This window comes from Plectropomus leopardus, chromosome 17 (genome assembly GCF_026936395.1).
Source record: "Plectropomus leopardus strain MGB_pleo_1.0 chromosome 17, ASM2693639v1, whole genome shotgun sequence".
Classification (NCBI taxonomy): Eukaryota; Metazoa; Chordata; class Actinopteri; order Perciformes; family Serranidae; genus Plectropomus; species Plectropomus leopardus.
In genome coordinates this window covers 32,318,326-32,345,079 of record NC_142192.1, presented here as the reverse complement: position 1 = coordinate 32,345,079, position 26,754 = coordinate 32,318,326, and the positions used below count along the sequence as shown (strand labels likewise).

General features: G+C 39.5%; 1 protein-coding gene across 1 annotated transcript in view; it reads left to right on the top strand.

Moving 5' to 3' along the window:
- The first annotated feature begins 10,151 nt into the window (after positions 1 to 10,151).
- Positions 10,152 to 26,754, top strand: part of LOC121938107 (zinc fingers and homeoboxes protein 2-like) — a 146,015-nt gene continuing 129,412 nt past the window's right edge. The window contains exon 1 of the mRNA XM_088089942.1: positions 10,152 to 12,308. The gene's annotated coding sequence lies outside the window, so the exon portion shown is untranslated. The remainder of the gene's footprint in view (positions 12,309 to 26,754) is intronic.

The window sequence follows — 26,754 nt, the reverse complement described above, 5'->3', positions numbered from 1 at the left end:
TTATTTCTTGCTTTTTCTTTCTTTTTTCTTCAAAGAATCTGAAGATGTTTCCTTTAAAATTCAATGTGAAACATTAATATGATTTAATCAAATAAATTAGCTAATGGTGGAGACAGCTGGGAGCCTCCGTATCAGTGTCGTAAAGATCAGGACAGCACGCCAATTATGACTTTTTTATTGCCAATAAGCGGACGTTTAACGGCCTTCTTCGCCGTGTAGATTTGGAAATATTACAAACAAAGCCCGAGGTTTGGGTTTATTTTAAGTCACCACATGAAATTTTAAATGGTGCATCCCAGCAGGGGGAGACAACATTTTTTTAAGGCACACAATCACAGTAATTTATCAATTTATATGTATTTACATCATAAAGAAATTTTAAAAAATATTTTTACTGGATTAATAATAATAATATTAACACACAATTATTATTATTATTATTATTATTAACTATTTATTCATGTATGTATTCATTTATTCACTTATGCAATTATTTATTTATTTACTCATTTATTTATTTATTTATTTTACCTTTTTTTCTTATCTTAACTTTTTTTGCTAAAATTTCAGGCAGTTTTAACAGAATCACAGTAAGTTGTCAATTCATATGAATTTACATCATAAAGAAATAAAAAATAATGGGTGTACTGGATTAATAATAATAATACATTGATTAATAAATACAATTTATAGGAAACAAGCAGTTTCTCATTTAACCCATTTAGAATGAGGGTGTTTGGAAAAAAGACAAATTTGAATCTTTTGCACATTTGATGTGTTTCTGCACAAACAGCATCTTCTGCAAATTTATAGTGCAAGACAATACGAAATGACTGTGAATCTGATGCCATCTGTGACATTTATAACCAGAGAGAGAAAAAACATCTTTAATGCGAAACTTGAGGCTCATATTTGATACCAAATAAATTAAATTACGTTCAAACAGAATTCACACAAATAAAACTCATGACTGAAGCTGAAACATCAGACTGACAAATAAAATACAGTAAATGTGGCATCATGAGAACTCGAGGCTTGAAAGAGCCCTTTGACGGTTTAGAGGAAATATTTTTAATATTATATTATATAATTTAAGATATTAGCCTCGATGATAATGATGATGTCATTGCAGTTTGACGCAGCATCGTTATGACCGTCAGCTAACAATCCCGCCTACATTTACGAATCGAGCACGAAAAACAGAAACTGGTGCCAAAAGTCCGGCTGCACCACACAATCGAAATTTGTGAAAACAGCTGTCAGGGTTCATGCAAGGTACTTAAAGGGATAGTTCACCCAAAAATGAAATTTCGGTCATTTTCTACTCACCCTCATGCCAAGTTTTATATTTTATAATTTAAAAAAAAAAAAAAAACTGCTGGAGGTTCGCAGGGAAAAAGGCGCTACACTCATCTCCCAAACAAATAAAGCAAATGATGACCAAGATTCAAAAATGTAAAAAATACATAATAAAACCACAGAACGTCTTCATACTGCTCGCCCAAAGTAATCCAAGTATCCTGAAGCCCTGACATGCCAAGTTGTTTTGAAAAACCTCACTGGTGTTAAGTTTTAGCCTCATTGTAGCCCGAAGCTCCCTGTGTGGAAGCCAAAGAGCAAAGAGCAGACGGAAACAGACAATATTTATTTATTTATTATGTATTCGTTCATTCATTTATTTATTTTTACAAAGAGTTATCAGAACCTTTTTTTATAAACCTTATTCAATCCAACCGCGTCCCACAGACCTCTGTCATAACTGGAAAATTACATAAAATATAATAATCCCAGACAGAACATTAGCAAAGGTAGTGCCTAATATTGAGAAAAATAAATTAATTAATATAAAAAAAGGTCAAAGTAAAATAAATAAATAAATAAATAAGGTAGAAGTAAAAAAAAAAAAAGGTAGTCGCTGATGTCCGTGGTAGCAGGCCGGCCAGCAGATTCAGCAGCTCCTTCTCTGCAGGTTCATCATCATGTCCTTTGAAACAGTCTTATTATTAAAATATTGTTTTTGCTGCTTTGGCATCCTTTCAGCGAGGACGCCGGTGAGTAAAATCAGGAACGGCGGGACAAAATGATGAAGATTTCCCGTTAAAGACGGCAGGGAGCGACGCGGTGCCTCCCCTCTCACCTGTGTGTGCTGATACCGGAGCTCTGCAAACACTCATCTGTGTGTAAATGAGCCCGAAGGTTTGAGGTGGATGTTATTATGCAGAGCAGGTGAAGCAGCTCAGCTTCTCCTCTGAATCTGAATAAACACAACAACAACAACAACAACAACAACAACAGAGGCGAGGCAGCCGAGCAGAAAGCTCCCCCTCCCTCTCTGTCTGTCCTCCTCTCTCGCTCACAAGAGGGGCTGCGTGTAAACAACGCGGGACGACCGACCTCACACAGTCTGATCAGCTCACACACACACACACACACACACACACACACACACACACACACACACACACACACACACACACACACACACACGCTGAATTAACGCTGATGAGCCGCTGATGTTTGAGACAGCTCGGCGCTCTCGTCCTCCTTCTGCTGATGAATAAACTATCAAGGAGCGCCAGAGTGAGGCAGGTGACTGACTAATTAGCACCAAAGAAGAAGAGACAAGTAACTACAACCTGCTCCATCGTTTAGACCTCCAAGGGCCACATGTGAGGGGGGCCCTCCAAAAACCTGGGATTAAAAGTCTGGTGTTATTTACAAGTTTTTATTTCTAAGTAATTTGTAAATAAATTAAAATTGGCTGAATAAACCCGTTAAAAGGCTGGACTTATAAAGTACAGCGGAGGCTCTCGGAGGCCTCTTTCACTCTTTAAAGTTTACAGTTTCTGGCTGCGATAGATGTTGTCATTTTGGCGGCTTAGTTTGGTGGTCCTGCAGGTTTGGAGGATATGTTTTCTTTTAAAATTCACCATAAACTAAAAAAAAAATTGCCAAAAATTTTCAAGAAAGAAAATCATTAAATTAAAAACAAAACACCCACAATTTTAAATGGAAATAAAATCTACATAAAAATTTAAAGACTTTTTTTTTTTTTTACAAAAGCCTTTAAAGGAAAATTTTTAAAAAATCACCAAAAATTTTAAAAGAAATAAAAAAACATTTAACCTTTTTTTTTTTTTTTTTTTAAAAACTAACCAAAAATTTTAAAAGACAAAAAAATTAACAAAAAATAAAATGCCAAAAACTTAAAAATCACCAAAATATTTTTTAAGAAAAAGTAAAAAAAAATGCAATTAAAACAAAAATCACCCAAAACTTTAAAAGAATTAAATTATCAAAAAGCTGTTAAAGAAAAAAATGCCAAAAGATTTTAATGAATAACCCCCCCCCACAAAAAAAAACATTTTAAATGAAAATATGCCATCCTTAAAAAAGCAGCCATAAAATAAATATAAGATTGAACCATTAGAAGTTGTACGCCCTTCCATAAGCCGAAAATGGTAATTCCCTTTTGTGCTTAAAGAATTATTTGTCATGCCTCCCCCTTTTTGCACCACTCCCTCCTCACTCATAAATAATGAACAGTCCCTAATAATGATTAAAAGTCCCAAACAGAGAGGTCACTGCCCTGGACCACAGAGACAACTCACGCATGTGGCCCAGAGAAGACCGGCTCTCTTTCACCACTGGCTCACTTTACCTTAATAGTTTCCTGTAATAACAGCACTCGTTCATAAGAAAACACACGTGTTGTTGTATATGATCTGTAATGGAGAGGAACGCTAACGTGTGTTTTCGTAAAGAAGTGCAAATGTAGAAGTTGAAGCCTCCTTTTCACTGAGTGCAGGTGAATTTAGGTCCTGAGCTGCAGTGACGGTTGTTCCCTGTTTTGTAAAACAACGACTCTCGGCCGTTTTGGCTCCGATCCCCAGAAAAGGTTTTGACTTTCTGGCCGAGACACAAAGTCAATGTGAGCTGAGCAGCGCAGTGCAGAGCCAGGGCTCATAACCTCCATGCATATACATAACACCAGCCAGACACCAGTACCCTCAGTTCAGCAGCCGCTCTGCGACAGGCCTGTCCTGATGGTTCTCTTCAGCTCGTCTCCAAAAATGATGAAAATCAAACCGTGCACAGACACCAGTGTTTTCCTTTGTGACATGCAGGATGCAAAACAACTAGAACATTATTCAAATCAGCCTAATCTCCAAATATTTAATGAAAAATATGCACTGAAAGATTGTTTCATGTCTGCTGAATACTGATGATCAAAAGCACACAGTCTAACATGTTTGTTGCCATGCTGAGGGATGTGGCTTTCAGGAGTTATGTCCGCCTACTAAGACCATGATCCAGAGACTGTCCGTTCATAGTCCCCAGAGAATCCATCCTAATGTGAGCCACACTGAAAAAAATGCAGATTAAGTGCCGTCTTTGATACCCTTTTTGGAAGTCAAACCATCCAGGCTGTCCCTCCAGTAGAGAAAACGCGTTGCAGTGCCTAGTAGGGTTTTCTTTCAGTGGAAAAAACATGCTAAATTGTCCTCTCCAGTGTCCATCCAGTGGAGAAAACAAGACGCAGTGCCCACAAGGGTCCCCTTCCAGTGAAGAAAACAGGATGAATTAACCTCAAGGGTGCTGTTCGAGTGAGGAAAATGTGATCTTTTTTCGATGTGGACCACTCCAATGGAGAAAATGGGTTAAATTACCCTCTCGTTTGTCCTTCCAGTGGAGAAAACACAATGCAGTGCCCACTAGGGTGGCCTAACAGTGGGGAAAACGTGATTAAGTGCCCTCCAGAGTCCCCCTTCAGTGGAGAAAATGGGATGATTTACCTCAAGGGTGCCCCTCCAGTGGAGAAAATGTGATCTCTTTTCCTTTGTGAACCTTTCCAGCAGAGACAATGGGGTAAATCACCCTTTTGTTTGCCCTTCCAGCAGAGAAAACAATGCAATGCCTCTAGGGTGCCTTTTCAGTGGAGAAAATGGGACAAATTGCCACTAAGGTTTCCCTCCAGTGGAGAAAATGGGCTGAATGTCCTGACTTGAGTGATTTGCCTTTTTCAGGCACCTTTTCAGTGAAGAGGTGCCCTTTCAGTGGAGCGAGTCCAATACAGTGCACACTAGGGCGACCTGTCAGTGGAGAAAATGCAATTCAGTGTTAATGAAGGTGCTCTACCAGCAAAGAAAGAGTGCCCCTTGAGTGAAGAAAGCGTGATGACTTGCCTTTTAAGGAACCTTTCCAATGGAGAAAGCAAGATGCAGGACCCACTCGGGTGCCCTTCCAACAGAGGGAACCTGATAATTTCTCTTTAGGGAACCTTTCAGGGGCGAGAACAAGATACAGTGAAGGCAGGGTGCCCCTCCAGTGGAGAAAACATGATAAAGTTCCTGCCAGGGTCCCACTAGCTCGCCCTCATGCAGCCGGTGCCTTTTTTGTTTTTCTCACACCCTTCCCATGAGACAGCCTGGGTCCACCGCTGACTTTAAATGTCCTCCAGGAGAGACTGTCTGAAAATATGCTCCATTATCTCCATTTGTTTGACTAATGGCATTGAGACGATAAAATCGCACAAAAGATGAAGAGTTGTTACATCAGGGAGGCAGTGGTTTTCTTTCAGGAGCAGGTTCACACTTCAAACATGGTCGGACATGTCCTCGAACCTTTTGTGATTCAAACACTGAACCTTTTAATCTTTTTTTTTATTCAAATATTTGAAGGAGACGGATTAGATGGTGTTGAAATAATGACAAGTCTTTTGCATGTCAGCAAGAATAGAATGTAATGAAGTACTCAGATCTTTTACTGTACTAAAAGTAGTACCACCTGTTGTAAAAATACTGTGCTACAAGTTAAAGTCCTGCATTCAAAATCTTACAAAAGTAAAAGTACTCACAATGAAAAATGGCCCATTTAAAGATCATTCATATTACTGGACTGTAGTAAACGATGCACTGTTGTTTCCATCGCTGAATGCTGCAGCTGGTAAAGGTGGAGATTATTATTAATGTCTCTGCGGAGACATTGTCAGCTGTCAGAGTTTTCTGCTTCAGTCAGTTTTTGGCCACATTAAAGTCATTAAAGCAGCTGGTGAAGTTGCTGTTGAGTTACTGCTATTAATCAGCAACTGTATCAACTCCATATTGATGTATTAGTTTAGAATATTTATGCTATAAACCACCTTAGCTGCTCCTTAACCCTTTGAACAAGTTGGTTCATTTTCTCTCAAAAATGAGAAATGTTCCAAAAATGGCAAGACATTAACAGATTAAGAAAAGTATTTATGCTACAAAGTTAATATGATTTTTAAGCATTTTCTTTCCAGGTTATTGCCTTGTTTGTTTGTTTGTTTGTTTGCTTGTTTTACTTTTTTTTTTATCTTTCTTTCTTTTTTGACTAATTTTCTTAATTTTCATGTAATTTTCTTGAAAACTTTCTCGAAATATTTTACTACGAATCTGTTTGTTTTTTTCTCAACTGTCTTCAGTATTTCTTTTTGCCAATTTTCAGGTAATTTTCTTGCACTTTTTTTTTTTACCAATTTCTTGCTATTTTTGGGTCATCTCTTCTTAGTTTGCTCATTGTCTCCTTTCCATGTTTTTTGCTCAGATTTAAAGGGTTAAACAGCTCACATCTCACACACAGAGCTGCCTGATAGTATTTAGACTGCGACACATTTTCTATTGATCTGTCTCTGTGCTGCAGCACGTCAGACAGTCCTCACGCTCTCATTAGGTGATAAAGCTCTTTATATGATGTATATGCATTTTAAGGGTTTTTTTCTGCACTGATGCACAAACTATTGACTCTCTGTTTAGTCATGGTAGCAGATATTTTTGAATTTTTCATTTTCAGTAATTTGTTATGGTTTATTCAGTGTTTTTATATAAACCGGGTCTTTAAATCATATTGTTTTTATGGTACGATAATCTGAATTACTTGTTTTTTCAAACCTCCCTGTTATACTGGTACAGATGCAGCTTCTCAAACCTAAATCCAGTAAGAAAGCCGCCCGCAGCCTCTCGACGCTGACGCCCCGGCACAGTGTGCTGAACTGTGACACCAAATAATGACTTTTGTTTTTTCCTTTTCAGGCGGCTTCATTTGATTAATTGCGGGAAGGAGGCCAGCGGCTGCGAGCGCTCCTGTCACCAGACAAAAAAGGAAAACCACACGACTGCAGCGTGTTGTGCTGTTTTCACTTTTACATTTGCATTTTTGGAAGTTTACATCAGTTACATTTGACTCTTACGACTGCTGTGTGATTGAAAACCTGATAAAAGCCTCCTTTGTATTCCTGATATCCCTTTTTATTCTGTGGCCTATCTTTTTACAGATATATGATTTTTTTTGGCTAACCACAATAATATGCTAATGTCTTCCCAGTGTGTGTCACACATTTTCCTGTTGTTTTTTTTTTTTTAGTAGTAGTCTGCAAATTCAAATGGCAAACTGATTAGGGAGTGAATGTGCATAAAAACAAAAATAAGTGATTCCTGTGGTTCGATTCAGCTGAGTTTTTGTGTCTGATTCTGGTTTTTGAAGTTCTGGGACACCAAATCTGACTTTTCTCAGTTTTCTCGCTGTGCGAGGGGTCAGCATTTTAAATTTGTTTTAGACACAGAAAGCCTAATGAATGTGTCTGCAGCCCCAGGAGGTCAGGGGGCTTCTGTTTGGAGCGATTGTTAATACTTCTCTTTTAAAGTCAATCAAGCAACTCCACACAAAACGATCACAAAGAGAAGAAAAATCACTACAAAGAGACACAAAACAACTGAAACGTAATACAAAACCACTACAAAGAGATACAAAACTACTACGTAGAGATACAAAGTTACTACAAACAGATACGAACCCAATACAAAGAGACAAAAAAGCGCTATAAAGAGATACAAAACTACAACTTAAAGATACAAAGTTAGTACAAGTGGATACAAAACTGGTACAAAGAGATGCAAAACTACTATAAAGAAATATAAAGCTGTTACGTAGAGATACAAAACCATTACAGAAACATTAAAATGAATACAAAGAGAAACAGAAATACTGCAATGAGACACAAAATGTCAACAAAGAGACACAAAACCAAGAGATACAAAAACACCACAAATATACAAGTAGACCACAATAAGATGCAAAACCACATTAAAGAGATACAAAATGACTTCATAGACATTTAAAACCACAAAGAGACAAGTCCACGAAGACACAGAACGTCCACAAAGAGACAGAAAACAACTATAAACGAACGCAAAATGACCACAGAGACACAAAACAATCAGTCTGATGTGCTGTAATCAGTTTTTCCGTCGTGTGTTTTCTGTTCCAGTATTTCACTTTGTCATTGAAAATTAAAAAAAAATATTGTGTTAAAGTGGACACACAAAAGTTCAGGTATTTGGTAAATATTCAATTCTTTCAGGGATTAAAATCAATACAGTGTTTTTTTCATTTTATTCTTCACACTTTTGCCGCTGTTACCTTGAAGTTGGCATTAAATTTAATTCTCAGTGGTATTAAAAAGGTCTCAAACTGTCTTAACTGTAACGTTGAGGGCATACCGTGACGTAAGCACATTATGTGACTGTATTTAGTAATTTCCCAACACTGAATAACCATCTTAACCCTTTGAAACCTGAACAAAGTCATTTAATTTCTTTCAAAAACATGGGGAGAAGGCAAAAATATGGCCCAAAACGAGCAAGACATTTGTAAGAAAACTGCCTGAAAACAGTCAAAAAAGGAGCACAAGTAAAATGAGAGAATGGCCTGAAAAAAGAATGAAAATTAAAATAAATAAAAAAATTCTGTGTCAGAATTTTAAATATGTGATGGAAATGAGTATAAATATGTTTTCTTGTCATTTGTCCTATTTTTTTTTTTTTTTTAACTAATTTTTAGGTCATTTTATTGTACCTATTACTCGACATTCGTGTGAAATCTTCACATTTCTCATTTCAAACTGAAGCTGATGCAGGTTTCAAAGTGTTAACATGTAATGATGGAAACGTCTCTGCCGTCAGATTTGATCAGTTTGTATTTGGCCACAAAATGAGCTGCTGATCGCCTCCTCGTCGATGGTTTGGTTTAAAGCGTGTGCACCATAAACCACCTCAGCTTCGTTTTACAGCTGAAAACACACCGTCGTCTCTGAGTCTGTGTCTTTCTCTTACGTAGGACAAGTGAGGGGCCTTTTCCACGTCTGTGTCCAGGGGCCCATCGTCCTTCCTCTCTCCTCATCATATGAAAGGTAAAAAAAAAGACATTTACTTATTAGTAATTAATGTAGAGTTCATTTTTTTCGGTCAAACTTTTCACTTTCTTAATTTTCCAGGAGGGCAGTTGCTCTCTCCGGAGCTTTTTATCTGCAGAAATTTGTGACACTGACAGGCTCTTGATTACTATTTTAAAGACTATTTTTAAGCCTTGAGTGGTTCAGTTTTTAACTTTTGTTGCTAAGCAATGTTGGCCAAAACTCTGCTTATTGGCTAGAGCTGGCACTTTTGCCTGGCAACATTACCTGATTGTGTATTCTGGAGACACTGGCAAAAGCTTCCAGTTGCAGACAACTCTTCTGCTAAGATGGCTCTGGCTGTGGCGTCGTTTCTGTTCCGAAGGCCTCGTATTATTCCCACCTGCTCGTCTCCGAAAGCACCACATCTGAGCGTGAAAGCAGCGCGTTTGGTGACGGTTTGAAAGAAGCTGTTTTCGTGGTAAAATGCGTGTTTGACTTTGAATAAACTCTTGACTGGCAGACGGACGCAGGCCTCCGGTTCAGAGGGGGGAGTCAGAAGCTTGATCAGATTTTAAAAACTTTTTTGGGGGTAAATGTAAATCCACATTATGTCAAAATTAAATTCTTAAACACTTAATACTCTAAAACCACCCAGTCTGCTCCTCAAGGATCAAACTCTTAATTTATTCATCCACAAAAACATGGAAATGATGCTGCCATCATAATTAACCCGAAACACCAGAAACAAAAAAACATAAAAGAAAACAATAATTAAAAACAATAAAACTTTGTTCTGGAAATTTAGGGTTTGAGACCCGACACAGCACTGACAGGCTGATAATAAGACAAGCAGTTTTATTTTTCTGCGTTTACAAGAATAAAAAAAAGACTATCTGAAATGAATGCACATAAGAAACAAATGTGATAAAGATTAATGATAAAATCAATAAAAGCAGATTAAGGGACTGTTGATTATTTATCAAAGGACGGGGCTGCTGGGTGTGATCCTCTCCGAAGATACAGATATTTTCCTTAATCCTCCCTGAGTGACTTTGGGGAAACTGCATGACCCTCCACCATAAATGAGTTGTTCAGTTTAAAAACTGACCCATTTTTATGTGTGAAGGTTAAAAGTTGGAGATGAAATCCTGGAGTTGGAAAAAAGGGGCTCGGTTCTCCATGCTTGTCGTGCATGCTCGTTAGTTCAGCATTTTATTTTAAATTAAAAGTAGAATGAAGTAATTTTGATAAAAATTCACTATTAAGCTCAGATTTGGTTTATTTATTTATTTTTATTATTCAGAAAACAGAGAAAAAATGCCAAATTTTTAAAAGAAAAAACAATATAAACATTCACCAAGAATTTTTAAAGAAACGAATGACCAACATGTTTTAAGAAAAAAAAAGAATATAAGAAAAAAAAGACAATTATTTAAAGGAAAAAGTCACCAAAACTTAAACTGATTTAAAAAGTTAAAAATGCAAAAAAAAAATAAATAAATTGACTAAATTTAAAAAAAATAAAGCCATTAAAATTGTATGCCCCTAAGCCAAAATAATAAAAAAAAACATAAACCCCTTCCCAGGGCTTAAAAAATTATTTGACATGCACCAAACCACCCCTCTCATAAATTGTGAACAGTCCCTAAAGGAAATGTAAAATAGCTAAAACACAAGGAGAAATGAAATAGATTTGTGCAGTTAAACAAATAAATCAGCAGCAGAGATTCGCTGCTTTATTCACCTCTAACTTTGTGGAGTGAAAAGTCTTATTATTTACCCGTAATTATTAATGTGTCGATCTGATGTATTTTTATTAAAATTGTAAAATAATATGTCTGGTAGTGAAAGAAAAATAAGTCTGATCAAATCAGATAGTAGGAGCTTGGTTCCTCTTATCTCGTCGTGAGCACATATTTCACCACAGATGTCAAAGGTCACAGTCTGTAAAAAGACCAATAAACAGCACGTGCACCGACTGTAACATACAATAAACATACAGTAAGAGAGCAGCGGGGCGGGCTGCAGCTCGGAGCCGCTCCTGTAGGTGTCAGGCTCGGTCATGTTTTCGCAGATCTGTGTGCGGATGTTTCTACATTTATTGCATCTGATCAGCTACAACAAGCCCGTTTATCAAAAATACATGAGCCCGGTGAAATGCAGACAGCGATCCGGCGCGCGGGGGGAACTTAAACTTCCACTCCCACCTCATCTTTACAGTCACAACCACTTTCTGTTTCTGCAGATGCTCTGATTTCTGACACGCAGCCGCTCACGTGCTGAGGTGAGGCTGCAGCAGGGCAGTTTGGGAGGTCAGCGGGATCAAACAGGTGTTACGCTGACATTAAAACGGACATTTTTATAGCATTGCATCATTTTGTTTACATTTTTCCTCAGAGAGATTGGCATGAGCATACGTTTGTTTTTGGTTTAAATGGACAGAAATTAGAGATATTGCTAAAAAAAAAAAAAAAAAAAAAAAAAAAAAAAAAAAAAATTAAAGAATATAGGTTATATTTGAGCAAAACTACAGGGGATGTTGCAGAAGCAGCGTGCTGACACCTGCAGATAAAAGTGTTTTTGCACACCTTAAAGTCATAATAAACTTGATAAATAGCACCACAGGTGTGCAACGAGGACTCAAAATAACATATATGGAGGTGGCGGTGATGTTTAGCAGGAGCCACCCATGCTGTGAGTGTTGAAACAGCAGCCGGGTGCAGATCAGGCTGCAGGAGGGGGACAGGGGGGTGCGTGGCTGCAACATGCCTGCTCCTCTCCACCGCAGCCCGAGCAGCCGTGCCAGCGTCCGGCTGCGCCACAATCAAACTTTTCTGTACATTTTCACGTCACCTGGACGCCAAACATAAATTTGGCATCCTATGCAAATATATGCTGACGTAAAAGATCATGTGGTTTTTGTCGTCGATCCCCCCTATGAGCAACGAGGAGGCTTTTTTTTCTCCTCTCTACTGTTGTCTTTAGGTTAGCTATGCTACAATCTTTACTGTACCCAGCGCTAGCTATATGCGCCCCGCACCGCACCACTCTGGATATCTGGGAATAATCAACTTCCAGGCTGCCGCTCGCTGCACCCGGAGACTGCACACAGGTAGGACACAACACAAACTTCTTATTTATTCAACTCTTGGAGGGAAATTTGGACCAAAGTGACCGCAAAAGTGAAGTTATTAAAGCGGTTGGTTGCAGCCAGACTAGCCGCCTGGCTGGCTGTCTCTGCCCGGGCTGCTGCTGCTGCTAGCGACCGTCCCCTCCATCACTCTGAGGGGGAATCACCTTGCTTTCACCCGGCAGAGCTCCCCGGCAGCCCCGCGAGAAATAAAACACTCAGACACCTGGCTGTCAGGTAACTTTAGTCATATTTGGGGATAGTTGTCTTGACAAGTGAATGTCATCCGGTTGTTTTTTTTCTGGTCGCCAACTTTTTGTCCCCCCTCCACCTCCGGTGAAAGTGCACATAATAAATTTATTAGCCAGCGGAGCTAGCCGGTACCCGGTTAGCCCCTGTCAGTGCCGGGGCGACCCGGTGAAGCTAAGCGCTTTAGCTTTAGCCTTTCCCCCGCACACAGCAGCGCGAAACGTGGCTGCCCGTCTCTGGATGCTTTCATGTCGGGATTTGTTTTGGCTGGCTCCCCCTCTTCTCCCTCTCCCTCTCCCCCGTCCGAGTCAGCCCGCCCGAGCCGAGCAGAACGCGTTCCCGGTGTTTTCCGCGGGGACTCGGTGTCGGTGGAGCGGCTGACAGTCGGGCTCGTAGCGGCGGCTCGGTGTTGTTGTTGCCCGCTGTGTGCGCGGTTCAAACGGGGCTAGCTAGCAGACAGCCAGTCTGGCTGGTTGGGTCATCTGAGGTGAAGCCGCCGTCAGCGGGCTGCTCAGAAACACACCGCCTGCTAACGGCGCGCTGGTTTTTAACTGGTTTCCACACAAACTGCTCGGTGGTTAACATCACAGCTCGGTTTTTTAAACTGGTTTGCGTGTTTAAAGGGACTGTCCTCGCCGTCGGAGCCGCTTTTATGTGTGTTTAGGGCAGAAACGGACCGTTGGTGTACGTACTGTACGGCACGCGCTGCTTCACGCCAACTGACGAGTAGTTTGAATTTTAACTGTTTTTTACGTTAAAACGACCGTTGGTTTGTGATTTTAACGGTTTTAGCGGCTTCGTACGGACACACAGAAGTGCGTGAAGTTTGTTGAATCGTGGTATTTCACTGGTTTCGGGTTATATACGGAGGAAGTGTCGCTGGTCTGGTTCAGAGGAGGGACTGGTGCTGCTGGTTGCCTGTATGGTGAACAGACTTCGTGCCAGTTAATGGCAGACTGGGTTGTTACTGGTTTAGGCTGCCGGTATGTACAGTACACTCGTTTTTAAACTGTTTGGTGTAAAAACAAACACTGTAGGAGCGCACGGTGCAAGAAACTGGCTCCCACTGACTGTACTGTTATACTGGTTTGGACTGGTGTAGGTCACCAGTATGTAGCCTTACAGTACACTGGTTTTATATAAGTGTGTGTGTGTGTGTGTGTGTGTGTGTGTGTGTGTGATACTGGTTTATAAAGAACCTAGCAGGCACTTGCCTTAATGTTACACTGGTTTTTAACTGGTTTAGGTCACCAGTATGTACAATATTCTGGTTTTACATAAACACCCTGTCAGTGTGTATGGTACTGGTTTTAACTGGTCTAGATTCCCAGTCTGTAACGTGTACTGGTTTTAAACTGTTTTATATAAAGCACACACTGTAAATGCGAATGGTGCAAGAAACTGGATATAGTCCCTCTAATGTAATACTGGTTTGGACTGGTGTAGGTCACCAGTATGTAAGGGTCCAGTATTCAGGTTTCACATAGGGGACAGGCTGTCAGTGTGTGTGATACTGGTTTATAAAGACCCTGGCAGGCCATGGCCTGAATGTTACACTGGTTTGAACTGGTTTCGGTCACCAGTATGTACAATATTCTGGTTTTACATTAGAAACACTCAGTCAGTCAGTGTATATGGTACTGGTTTGAACTGGTTTAGGTTCCCTGCACAGTACACTGGTTTAAATCTTTTTTTTAAGCACACACTGTAAGTGTGTGTGTGAAGAAACTGGATATAGTCACTCTAATGTTATACTGGTTTGAACTGGTGTATGAAACGTTCCAGTATTCAGGTTTCACATCAGGAGCAGTCTGTCAGTGTGTGTCTTACTGGTTTATGAAGAAACTGACTGCCATTTTCCCACATGTCTGACTGGTTTTAACTGGTGTGGGTTACCAGTATGTACAGCATTCAGGTTTTATGTCAGAAATACACTTTCAGTGTTTATGGTACTGGTTTCTAAAGAAACTAACACTTTCCCCTTATGTTAGACTGCTTTTAACTGGTTTTGGCTGCCAACATGCAGGTGTATGTTGGTTTGTCAGTGTGTATGGTACTGGTTTTAACTGGTCAAGGTTGCCAGTATGTGCACTATACTGGTTTCAGTATATTTTTTTTTTAAGCACACACTGTCGGTGTGTATGGTCAGTGTGTATGGTGTCAGTTTCCTTAATGGTATACTGGTTTGCACTGGCGTATGTCACCAGTATGAAACATAACAGTGTTCTGTTTTTACAGAAGAAACAGACAGTTAGTGTGCATCATACTGGTTTATAGAGAAACTAACTGCCAGCTGCCCTGATCCTGTACTGGTTTTAACTGGTTTAGGTAACCAGTGCGTACAGCAGTCTGATTTTAAACATATAAAATACAGCCTGTTACTGTGGACGCTGAAAGAAACTGACTGTCAGTCGCATTAAAGTGAGACTGGTTTTAACTGGTTTAGGCTGCCAGTATGTGCAGTGTTCTGGTTTTATATAAGAAACACATTTCCCATGTTTATGGTGCTGTTTTTTAAAGAAATGATCTTTCAGCTGGTTTAAACTGGTTTAGGTTGCCAGTGTGTCACTGTGTATGATACTGGTCTTTAAAGAAGCAGCCAGTCAGTTACACCAGTGTTAGACTGGGTTTAACTGGTTTAGGCTGCCAGTATGTACAGTTTTCTGGTTTTCTCAGTATGTATGGTTCTGGTTTATAAAGAAAGTGACAGTTTTCCCTCCAGTATAACATGGGTTTGAACTGGTTAAGGTCACCAGTATGTGCAGTATTTTACACTTACAGCGTTTATGGTACTGGTTTGGAAATTAGCTTTCTGCTGGCCTAATGTCAGACTGGTTTTAACTGGTTTAGGTTCCCATTATGTACAGTATTCTGGTTTTTAATTGTATTTATAAGACACAGCCTGTCAGTGTGTATGGTTTATACTGGTTTATGAAGAAACTCCCCATCAGTTACTGTAATGTTAGACTGGTTTTAACTGGTTTATTTGTCATGGATCATTGACTATTGGCAGTTTTGTTGACGCGTTTCTGTTTATAAGGACAAACTGGTTTACGAGGTGTGTTTAGCCTCATTGTGCATAGCATTTCTTTACTGGTTTATCTGTGTGCAGACCAGCACTGCTTCTGTATATCACGTTATTTCTTCTTATAATCAAACTTTTCCTTCTTCCAAGTTCATCCAGTTCCTCCTCCGACCTCATTTTGTACCCAAATCTTGTTACATAAAATCATGAATAATTAGGCGTGTGCCTCGCAAGCCGGTTCAGGCCATATGCAGCGACGTGGTGGCAAACGAAATTTGAAATAAAAAAAAAGCCTGGTGTGACCTTTGACCTCCAATCTGGAGACTCAAACCAACAAAAAAAAATCCCCAGGTTTGTTTGCTTGCTGCTGCTTCCCCTGCTGTCCTCGCGTGACTCGCTCCAGTTTGGTTCCAGTTTGAAGGACGTGCGAAGGGAAGGTTTAGACGGAACAGGTGTGCAAACTGAAATTGGGCAGGTTTCACCCTCCGCCACATCCCTGACAGTGTGACTGAAGTGTGTCTTGGCTCTTGGAAAACACTGGAGAGGCTCAGATTTGGCAGCAGCTCCTCCTCTTCCTCCTTCCTGCTATACTGCCCGGTGACAGCGTGAACATCCAGCACGCCTGCCGCACTTAGACGGCTCCTGTTGGAAAAAGTGTGTCAGATTTTTTAATATTATCTCCCTCTCGCCTGTTCTGGTTCATAATCACATTTCCTTTTTCATTGACCGACTTTTTTTTGTCTCATATTTCGCAGCTATTGTATCGCCACCGTGTCAGGCTTTTTAATCCTATGATATGGATGCAGGGATCAGTCAGTCATGCTGCCAGTCTCCGAATCAGAGCGCGCTCGCTTGCTCTCTGCCTGCTATTTATTTGTCACAAACGCCAACACACACACACACACACACACACACACATATCACACAGCTCTTGTGCGCTTTCCCTTTTCCTCGCTTGGAGACTTCAACACTCACACATCACACACACACACGCACACTCTCTCGCTTTTCCTCTTCCTGCTCTGACACGCTGCTATTTCTTTGACACACACATTTTGCCGGTTCCTAGGAAGTGCAGCTGTGATTTGCTGTTGCCACCTGACCTGTCACCCCAATACACACACACACACACACACACACACACACACACACACACACACACACACTCACACAGCAACAGTAGCAAGCTTTTATTTCACCGTTTAGACTGTTCACATCGTTGGTTTTTATCGCTGGAAATTGCAGCTCGACGCATGTTTTTTTTTCTTTTTTCTTTTTTATTATTATTTGTGTCGATTGAAACGGACCCCATTCTGGGTTTTCAGTTGCCCTCGCTGGTATTCAGTCACGAGGGTTTATGACAGCTATATGAGCCGGAACAAACACACACACACACACACACACACACACACACACAGATACACACACACACACAGACAGACACACACAGACACACTCACACAATGCAAAAATCACACACACTCTTTGTTGCTGTGTCAAACTGCTATTTATTTCACACACATACACACACACTCACTCACACACCTACACACACACACACATGCAGAAAGCATGCATGACAGCTGCATCTTGTGCACATTGTTATTCCACTCAGTCTTTATTGCTTTTATTACACACACACACACACACACACACACACACACACACACACACACATACACACGTTCCGGTGCTTTATGAAATAGTGAGAGGCTGTTTGTGTTTGCGAAATACGAGCGTGCAGGTTGTGCGTGAGCGAGTGAAGTAGCGGTGATTTCGTGTGTGTGTGTGTGTGTGTGTGTGTGTGTGTGTGTGTGTGTGTGTGTGTGTGTGTGTGTGTGTGTGTGGTGAGTCACAGGAGAGCATGAGCTGGTCAGAAACTCTCTCTCTCTGTGTGTGTGTGTGTGTGTGTGTGTGTGTGTGTGTGTGTGTGTGTGTGTCATAGTGTCCGCCTCTCTGCTGGAGCTCTTCATGGGGAAACTCAGCACACACACACACACACACACACACACACACACACATGCTTGCTGTATTGGATCTGCTCGGCTGCTGTTGGACCAAACCCACCTTCCACGTCAACTGGGAGGTTTTTTGGGGTCAAAGTCTGTGTGAACATGAACACCAGGGATCCCCATTCGAACAGTTTTAACCGTGACTCCCCCGCATGTAAAAAGAGCTCTTATTTTGGTGATTAGTCATATTTTCTGAGCTCTCGGTTTGTCGTTTCAGTCTGACGTCGCTCTGAAAGACGTCACGTTGTTGATTTCTTCCCGCATCTGGAAATTAATACGGTTGTGATATTTTCTTCTGAGCACTCGTGTAGAAGCTTTCATTACACACTTTACACACTGTGAAATCAATTTTTTAAAAGTTATGTGCAGAAGTACTGCACCAATATTTGTTCATGATGTGGAAAGGCTTTTTATCCATGTACAGTAATTTTCCAGCTTCCCTAAAACATTAATATCTTCTCTGAACACCTCGGTTATTCATTTCAAATCTAATAAGCTGTTTTCCTGTTTCAGCCGTTTCTCCAAAATTGGCAGTTTCATTCTTAAATTACAAAAACTTCTGGTTACACAAACTAACACAGCAGCTTTTTAAGAGACGATATTAAAACGTCTTTACGTCTTTTAAATCTGCAGACCAGCAGGTGAAGCTGCCGTAGCTGTTGTAGTTATTGAAGCAGGTTGCAGATCTCAGTATCGGTGTTTATGCCGGCCAGAAAGTGACAAGAATTTGCTTCGCACAAATGCCAAAATAGGTGTGAAGCAATTTAAAAACAGTCTCTTTATTACATTCTCTGTAGGCTGATATTTTTGTGGTAGGGTCGGAGGGTTTTTGTTGGTTGAGACAGGAGATGAAAAAAATTCTGCTAACCAATATTAGTTCTTCCAGGATTTAGGGGCTTTTTTTTTTACTAGATGCAAAAAAATTGTAAAATTTGCAAAAAATAAATAAATAAATAAATAAATTGCAAAAAAAAGCGTTTTGCAATATTTTTAGGTATTTTGTTTTTGCTGTGAAATTGCAGGAGCGAGTTTAACTTAGTAATCACATTTTTATTAGGTTTTCGGGTTGTCGGTTTGTCCGTCAATGTTCGCAAACACAATATCTCAAGAATTTTTTGAGGACATTTTTTCCAATTTGGGCACGTTTTCACAGGGGGAGACATTTGACACTAATCTTGAATCTGTGCACAGATCTTCTGTGTTTTCCGTGTTTTAATATTTGTAGCTTCTTTACAAAAATCCGTATCTAAAGCGCCGTCTACGGTCAGGGCTGCACGTGAGTCTGGACAGACGTAGATGCAAACTATTAACATTCAGTATTTTTAGTTCTTGCAATGAAATCGAGGAGGTGAAAACAGCAAAAATATTTACATGCTTTTGCGTGTGTGTTATTTATTAAAAATCAAGGGCAGCTTGTTCCAGCGAGGATGCAACTGCACTGTTGTGAGTTTGTGGTTTATACACTCATGTTTTCCTCTGACCTGCATCTTTAATTTAACTCAGCTTAATTTCTGCAGAAGATCAGGACGCTGCAGCCTCTGTCACGGTGATTTGTCTTGTTTGTCGTCGGCGTGTTTTTCCAGGTGTGTTTTGCAGCAGAGTGTTTGTCAACTGATGATTTTTCATTTGTGTTACACCGAAAGATTGACACAATTCTTCCAGAACAACAGGCCTCGCATCTTATTTTTTTGTTGTTAATTGAGAGATATTTGTCTTCACAACCTGAATCAAAGACGTGAGTGTGGTGACGCTGCGGTTAGTAAAAATAACAGGAAGCCACAATGTTTGGTCACAGTTGTGAAGATGTTGTTATAAGACAAAACTGCAAAGTGCGCAGAATTTGCTGGCTGGTAGATTCTGCATTAAAGTGATAGTATTGGATTATTGAAGTGGGGCTGTATGAGCATGGAGAAGTTAATATCACAACATGTTTTAGCCACTTAAAAACAGCCTGCCTAAAAAATACTATAAAAGTCTGAGTGGACGCTGTTTTGCGTGAAACAGCTGCTAACATTTCTTTATGACCCAAACAGCTGAGCGGCGTCAGATGACAACAGGCCTGTCACCGTTTTGTTGGACGATATATTTTCCCAGAAACTATCGCGATAACTGACATCATTGTCGACGTTGTTTTAAGACCATTTTTAGAGAAGATCAAAGTCTGTGATACGTCAGCGATTCGCAGCAACGCTGATGGTGAGATCCTGAATATGTGATTCAGCAGAAGATCACCGTAAAGTTTGCATACATCGAACTGACGTCGTACACGAGTTTATAGAAATCACAGTGTAGCTGCACTAAACGTGTGAGATTTTTGCCGTTAGGCTTCATGCAGTTTGTTTATGCAGAGAGGTTTTCCTGCGATACAGACAGAAGTTTCAAGGTTTAATATTATTGGTCCAACAGCTTTCACTGATGCGTCCTCGTGGATCATCTGTCATCATTCGTCATTTCAATCATTCAGCCATCAGACTTTATCTGTACGCAAAGTGCTTCAAACAATAACCCCAAAACACACAAAAAATACAGAAAAAAGCAAAACAGAGAGAGAGACTTTATTGTCCTTCTCAGTGGAAATTTTCCTTTTCTTCGCTTCAAAGATAAAAAACATAAAACAACACTAACAACATTAAAAATGCACAAATTTACGATATATAAGATACAATGGTGCAAACAGGCAGTTTGAGCAATAAATTATATTTAAACCAGGAATGAGGAAATGCTGCCATATCTGAGGAAACAAGATATAAATATATAAATAAAATGATAATAAAATATTTAAAAAATGAATTTTTTAATAAAAATAAAAAATTCAGTAAAAATTCTCAAATTGTAAATAGGAGGTAAATGACAGGATAACAGCACAAAGTAAAATAAATAAATATGTTAAAAATAGTATAGGAAATAGTAAAACTATAAAACAGTCAGTAGATAAGTAAAATTCAGTTAAAAGCCAAATTTGTCTTCCCCCTCTTCTTCTTCCCAAACCTCCGCGTCCTCTTCTTTCTTCCTCTCTGGACATTTCTCCACAGGCGTTAAAATGCAGCGATTCTTTAAACTCACACTTTATTCTTTAGACTTTTCACAGTCGAATAGTTTTACTTTTTCTTGTTGCTCCTCAAAGCGCCCGGCCCCGACGCACAGCAGCCAAAATTCACATTTAATCTTCTGTTTGTTTTTAGGAGTCAGATATCATTCAGCATCCTCGATATCTGATGTGGCTCTTTTTCTTGTTGCTTTAGTTGTATTTTTATTCAGTATGATCACCTGAATCCATCCTGATGGCAACAAATATCGATCCTGATCACATTAGTGTGGATTAAATGTGCATATCGGCGGTAATATTAGTGGTGATGGTGATGGAGGTTTTCGGTGGGCCCGCTGCTTCAGAGGCTCCTCCACACTGCCAAGAATAACGGGGGAAACACTGAATACTTGTGATTGTTTGAAATGTTTTGGCAGGAGGAGGCTAAATTTTAGGAGATTGAATACTGGCACCAAACAGCAGCTTCGGTCCAAAAATATCAGCGTTGACTTCTTGGAAACAGAGCGTGGGTCAAACCAGGAAACAGTTTCCTGTACGTCCCGATGACACGCTGCTGAAAATGTAATCAGGATACAATCAAACTTAAATACAGCGACAGAGGAAATAAAATACAGCAGAAATGCAAATGAGTCATTTGTGCAGATGAGATAAAACGGGCTCAGTTTGTGGCTGTCAGCTGAGAGCTCTAATTAATATTAATGCAACATGCAAATAAAAGTGAGGCTTCACTTCTGTCGTCTGCAGAAAAGGAGGTATAGAAGGCCGGCCTTTATCCGGCGCTGCAGGGAGCCGTGTGACGGATAAACAAACCAACAGCAAACATGTCGTCCTGCGCACGATGAAGCGTCTGTCTGAGCCAATCACTGACAAATATGTCGCCTCCTTTTTGGGAGCTGGAACTGTTGTTTCCCCCTCCGGGCCAATCGGCTCAACATCGATCCGCAGCTCAGTCCCGCCCACAGCTTCATCAGCGGGGGCAGAGCGGGGTCGCATGATGTCACACAGCCAGGCGTCGGAAAAAAAGAATCAAAAACAAACAATAAAATGTACAAATAATCTGTTTGAGCCCATCGGTGTGTTCCCAGGGGGTCGCTGCTCCATTCAACGGGGACAAATACAGTGAAAAAAAAGAAAAAATCAGCATTTAAATGACACCAAAACTCAAAGTAGATTCTGGATTATTATAATTTATTTAGAAAAATATATATGTACATTTTTACAGCACCTTTCACACAAGAAATGCAGCTCAAAGTGCTTTACAATGAAAAGATTATAAGCAGTGAGTGTTTCACTTGGAAACAGACCGAATGAACATAAAAGAGGCCAACTTCAATAAAAATACATTTGAATACAGTTTCAAACAAGAATTATGTTTAAATCTAAAAATCATAAATTAATCATTTAAAAAAATCATAGAATTATAAAACCATAAAAATCAAGTGAAAATACTGTTTTATACAGATATTAATATTTATCTCAGGGGTGATATTTCGAAGAATTTCATTTGTATCGAAAATGCAGATCAATTTATTGTAGTGTTGTCAAAAATTATTCATTTATATAAATAAATCTGTTTTTATTATTTATTTATTTATTTATTAACAGTGTTTTTTGGGGTTTTTTTTTTGGTATCTACTTGCACCATGAGGTGAAGCATAATTATACAGTGAATTTTAATTCGTCTTTGTGGAACTAAATAAAACAAAAAAACGATAGAGCAGGAAGTATTTTGGTCATGACCGCAATAGCACAGAACGTTTGCTCACTTGTGACGGCTCACGGAGGATAAAAAGAGCGCACACGCTGACGTCACAGGTCAAAACTTCCTCGCGTGCTCGAGTGTTGTTAATTAAAAAAGTTTTACAAACGCTCAGTTTTCAGCGACTTAAACTGCTGTTTGCATGTGAACAAAAGGCCCGAACAACACAGAAAAACTCAAACTGAAAATAAACGCTCTTATGAGTCGACAAAGCCGGCGAAGAAGACACATTTCACTTGCTGAATTTTAAAATATCTAAACAGTACAGAGTGTCATCTCTTTTATTTATAAATCTTTATTCGAGCGAGCTTAAAAAAACGTGAAACCTTCCCCAAAAATCAGTAATAATTTTTGTAGAGGAGCTTACAGTTACTCACAAGACAAACTACAGGATTTCAACAAATGATTATTTTAATGATCCGTCATTCTGCAGATAATCTGTTGTATAAAATGTCAGAAAATAGATACAAAGTAGAATAAAATCCAACATACTTTCTCCCCCTAAACGCTTCATTTGTCTAAAATGTTTTTAGATCGTATATGAGAAAGGAAAGCAGAAAAATCTACGATCAGAGAAGTTTCTTATTCATTTTCTGTCCATTGGCTAATTCATAATATCTTACATTATTAGTTCTGAAATTGTTTTTTTGCACACTGAATCAAAATCGCACGACTCGACTTTCTGCAGGTGGAGCTGAGTTTCCCTCCTAAAATAAATGCGGGCCCCACTCTGGGAAAGTGTGGCTTTTCATCACTTTGACATAATTTACTGAATGTCCTTTCAAAAAGAATCTGAATTTGTTTCTGTTTTCTGCCATCAATCATCCGCTCAAAGCAAGAAGGTGTCACGTTTTTTTTTTTTTTGGTAATATCTAATATTTAGAGCGAAACACTTCAAAAACAGATGCTGTGTTTTTATCACTGCTTACATTATTTAGATTTCTTTTTTCCTTAAATCTCCAAGAAGTCATTTTTATTCATGAAGAGGAAGAAAAGACTGCTTATTTTCTCATTAAAGCCTGCAGTGTGTGTTTCTCAATTACTCAACACATGAGTGACCAGCAGCACTGATGGGCTCATCAGACAGAAAAACGTCTCAGATTTGGGCCCCCCCTCCTCCCTGAACTGTGATTTGTTGAAGAGCCCCCTCCCCTCGTGTCTGGATCGTTAATTTGAACCTTGTTCCAAACCCTCATTTATCCAGAAAAAGCTTACTGAGCACGGCTCCCTGTTTTTCATCAGCGTCCTCATTGATATTCATATGTTTCCTCGTGTTCACACCTGGGGGCCGCCCGCTAACACCACGGGCCCGTCTCATGATGAACTCCGCGGGGACGGGACGCCGCTGCCCGGCTCAAGAGAACTTCAGCTGGTTGTTTTTGGGGCAGAGTCGTTCCAGTGTTTCCACGTTTTGCCAGCTGGTCCACAGTTGGTGCCAAACACTTTCCAGGCGAGAGGCTGTTTCTCTGAATCTGCCGAGGCCCATTTTCTACTTTCTGTCTTTGTTTTTGTGTGACGGCAGCTCCTCCGTGGAGCCGCCTCACTCTGCGGAGACAAAGCGGAGCACTCGGACGCTAAAGGACAGGTTAGACACACGATCACAGGACTTTATTTACCGTATATACTGTGAGACCGGTCTGTTCATGCTGCGGAAACGATCACTTAAATGTCTCCGGGTGCATTAGACCCGAGGCTGGTTTTCACTACTCCGTACCTTTAAGGCAGTGATGCTCAACTTACGGCCCAACCGCCAAATCTGGCCCCAAAAGGGTGCCAGGTGGCCCCCCAGCTGTTTCTTCATTCACAATAACAATAAAGTGATTCACTTTATTACTTTTAGTATACATAAGGTACCCTTAATGTCCTAAAATCCTAGAAAGATCCTAATATCCAGGAAGTGACCTAAAATCCTAAAAATGTCCTAAAAACTGAGAAACGTCCTATAATCTGGGAAGCATTCTAAAATCCCCCAAATAGCCTAAAATCCTAAAAATGGCCTAAAAAATCCTTAAAACCTCCTGAAACCTAGAAATGTCGTCAAATCCTAAACTCCTAAAAGCACCCTAAAATCCGTCTCAAACGTCTCAAAATCCTATGAATAAACGCCTTTAAACCATAGAAATGTCCTAAAAAGCCTGGAAAAATCTTAAACTCCTAAAAGCGTCCTAAAATCTTCAAAATGTCCTAAAATCATAGAAGTGTCCTAAAAGCTGAGAAGCGCCCTAAATTCCAAAAATGCCCTAAAATCTTATATATGTGCCAAAATCCTAGGAACATGCTAGATTTCCTAAAAAAAAAAAAAAAAAGTCCTTAAATCCTGGAAACACCCTAAAAGTGTCATAAAATCATAGAAATGTTGTAATATCCTAGAAATGTCCTGAAATCCTAAAAATGTCCTTAGATCCTAAATGTCCTAAAATCTTAGAAACGTCCTGTCGTTTTGCAAACGGTCCCTCAGCAAAGCACGTATATGATCCCTGATTTAGAGGGATAGATCATTTCGTGTATAATCACCTGGAAATAAGATTTGTTGTGTTTTCGTTACCGTAGACTGAGCTCTTCATATCTTTACCGGGAGCGGGTCCTCCTCTGTGGAGGTCGCCATGTTTCTACAGTAGCCCGGAGTGGACAAACCAAACACTGGCTCTAGATAGGGACCTTTGCGTTTTCACGTCAGCCACCGTACCGTACCAACTGTTTTATTCAGTTTTTTTCACCGGTACTCTGGCATTGGTATCACTTTACGGGTACTGTGTGGTACTCAGTTGTAATTAGGCCTTGTGTTGAAAGTATACTGTGCGTATACTGTGTGTACTGTTGCATCAGTATGATTACGCATCTTGATTTGTCAAAAACATTCTTGAAATTTTATTCCTAAACCGTTATTAGACAAAGTTTTCTCTTTAATTTTGTATGAAAATAACATATACTAAGAAAATATGATCAACATCACGCTCTCCTGTTGTGTTGTATTGTGGTGAATAAAAACATTTCTCTTAATTTTAGGCAGCAGATTTTAATCGGTGCATCAGCAACATTGTCATCAACGTATCGGCACGCGGCAGCTCGGCTGATTTTGGTCAAATTAGATTTTAGATCAACCTGTAGAATTTGCTGTGGAGTTATTGTGCGCTGAAACACTGGATTCATCTGCTGATTTGATGACAGCCAAAAAATGATTTAAAGCAATCAAAGCAAAAACACAAAAGTTATCTGATTTCAGCATCAATTTTGTGATAATTTGCTCCTTTTTTCTTTTGTTTCATATCTTTGAAATTTGTCAAACAAAACAAACTCAGTCTTTTCAATGTTTTCTGAAGAAAAAAAAGCAACTGATTTACTGATAATAAAATATTATCTGCAGCCCCAGAGTTGCTGCTGTGTCATGATTTCACATTTGGCTGATTTCTCTCAGTTTGATAAATTATGCATAAGTTTTGGGTTTCTGAATTCATTGCGTTGCCTTTATTACATAAAACCATATCTGGGGCTGCAAATTAATTAATTTCTATAATGTTAAATTAATCATTTTTATTGTTAAGAATTCCATTTCAATTTAATTGCAGCCATTTAATTGTTTGGTCTATAAAATGTCAAAATAAATGACTGTTTCCTGTCACATTGCCAGAAACCAGAGACTTGTCCTCAGATTTCTGACCTGCAGCCAAAAAAAAAAATTAATTTATAATTATATGACAATCAAACAAATACAACCGAATTGTCCTTTATAACGCGTCATCCAGAAACTATTTGGGTATTTTATTATCTGGTAAACAACCAAAAAATCCAATCCAGTAATGAATAAATAAGCTGTGGGATGTGTTTATCATCCTGCTGTGATTTTCTTTTGATTTATTTGTTCCATCGTGGCTGCCATGTTGGAGCGGGTCAACTGGCACTCGACATTTATTTCCCCAGACGAGTTTTGGTGTAAACTGCCGAGGATCAGAAATAAAACCTTGATGAAAATAACAAATATAATATTGATGATGATGATAAATCTCCAGGAAAACAAGTAGATCATGTATTTTTAATTTGAAGCTATTGTGACTGCAGAGCTAAATCTGGACACAGATCTATGTTTTTGGGTTTTCGGTCAACGCCTCGTTTTGTCCATTTTTCGTGAACATGATAAACACCTTAAGGGAATTTTTTCAACTTTGGCACAAACGTTCACTTGGTCAAGAAGTCAAAGGTCACTATGACCCCATCTGTCTTTTTGTTGTAAACGCAATATCTCAAGAACACCTTGAGGGATTTTTTTTGGATTGAATTTGGCACAAACGTCCCTTTACTCTTTACAATGATATGAGGATAATTTGGTGGTCAAAGGTCAA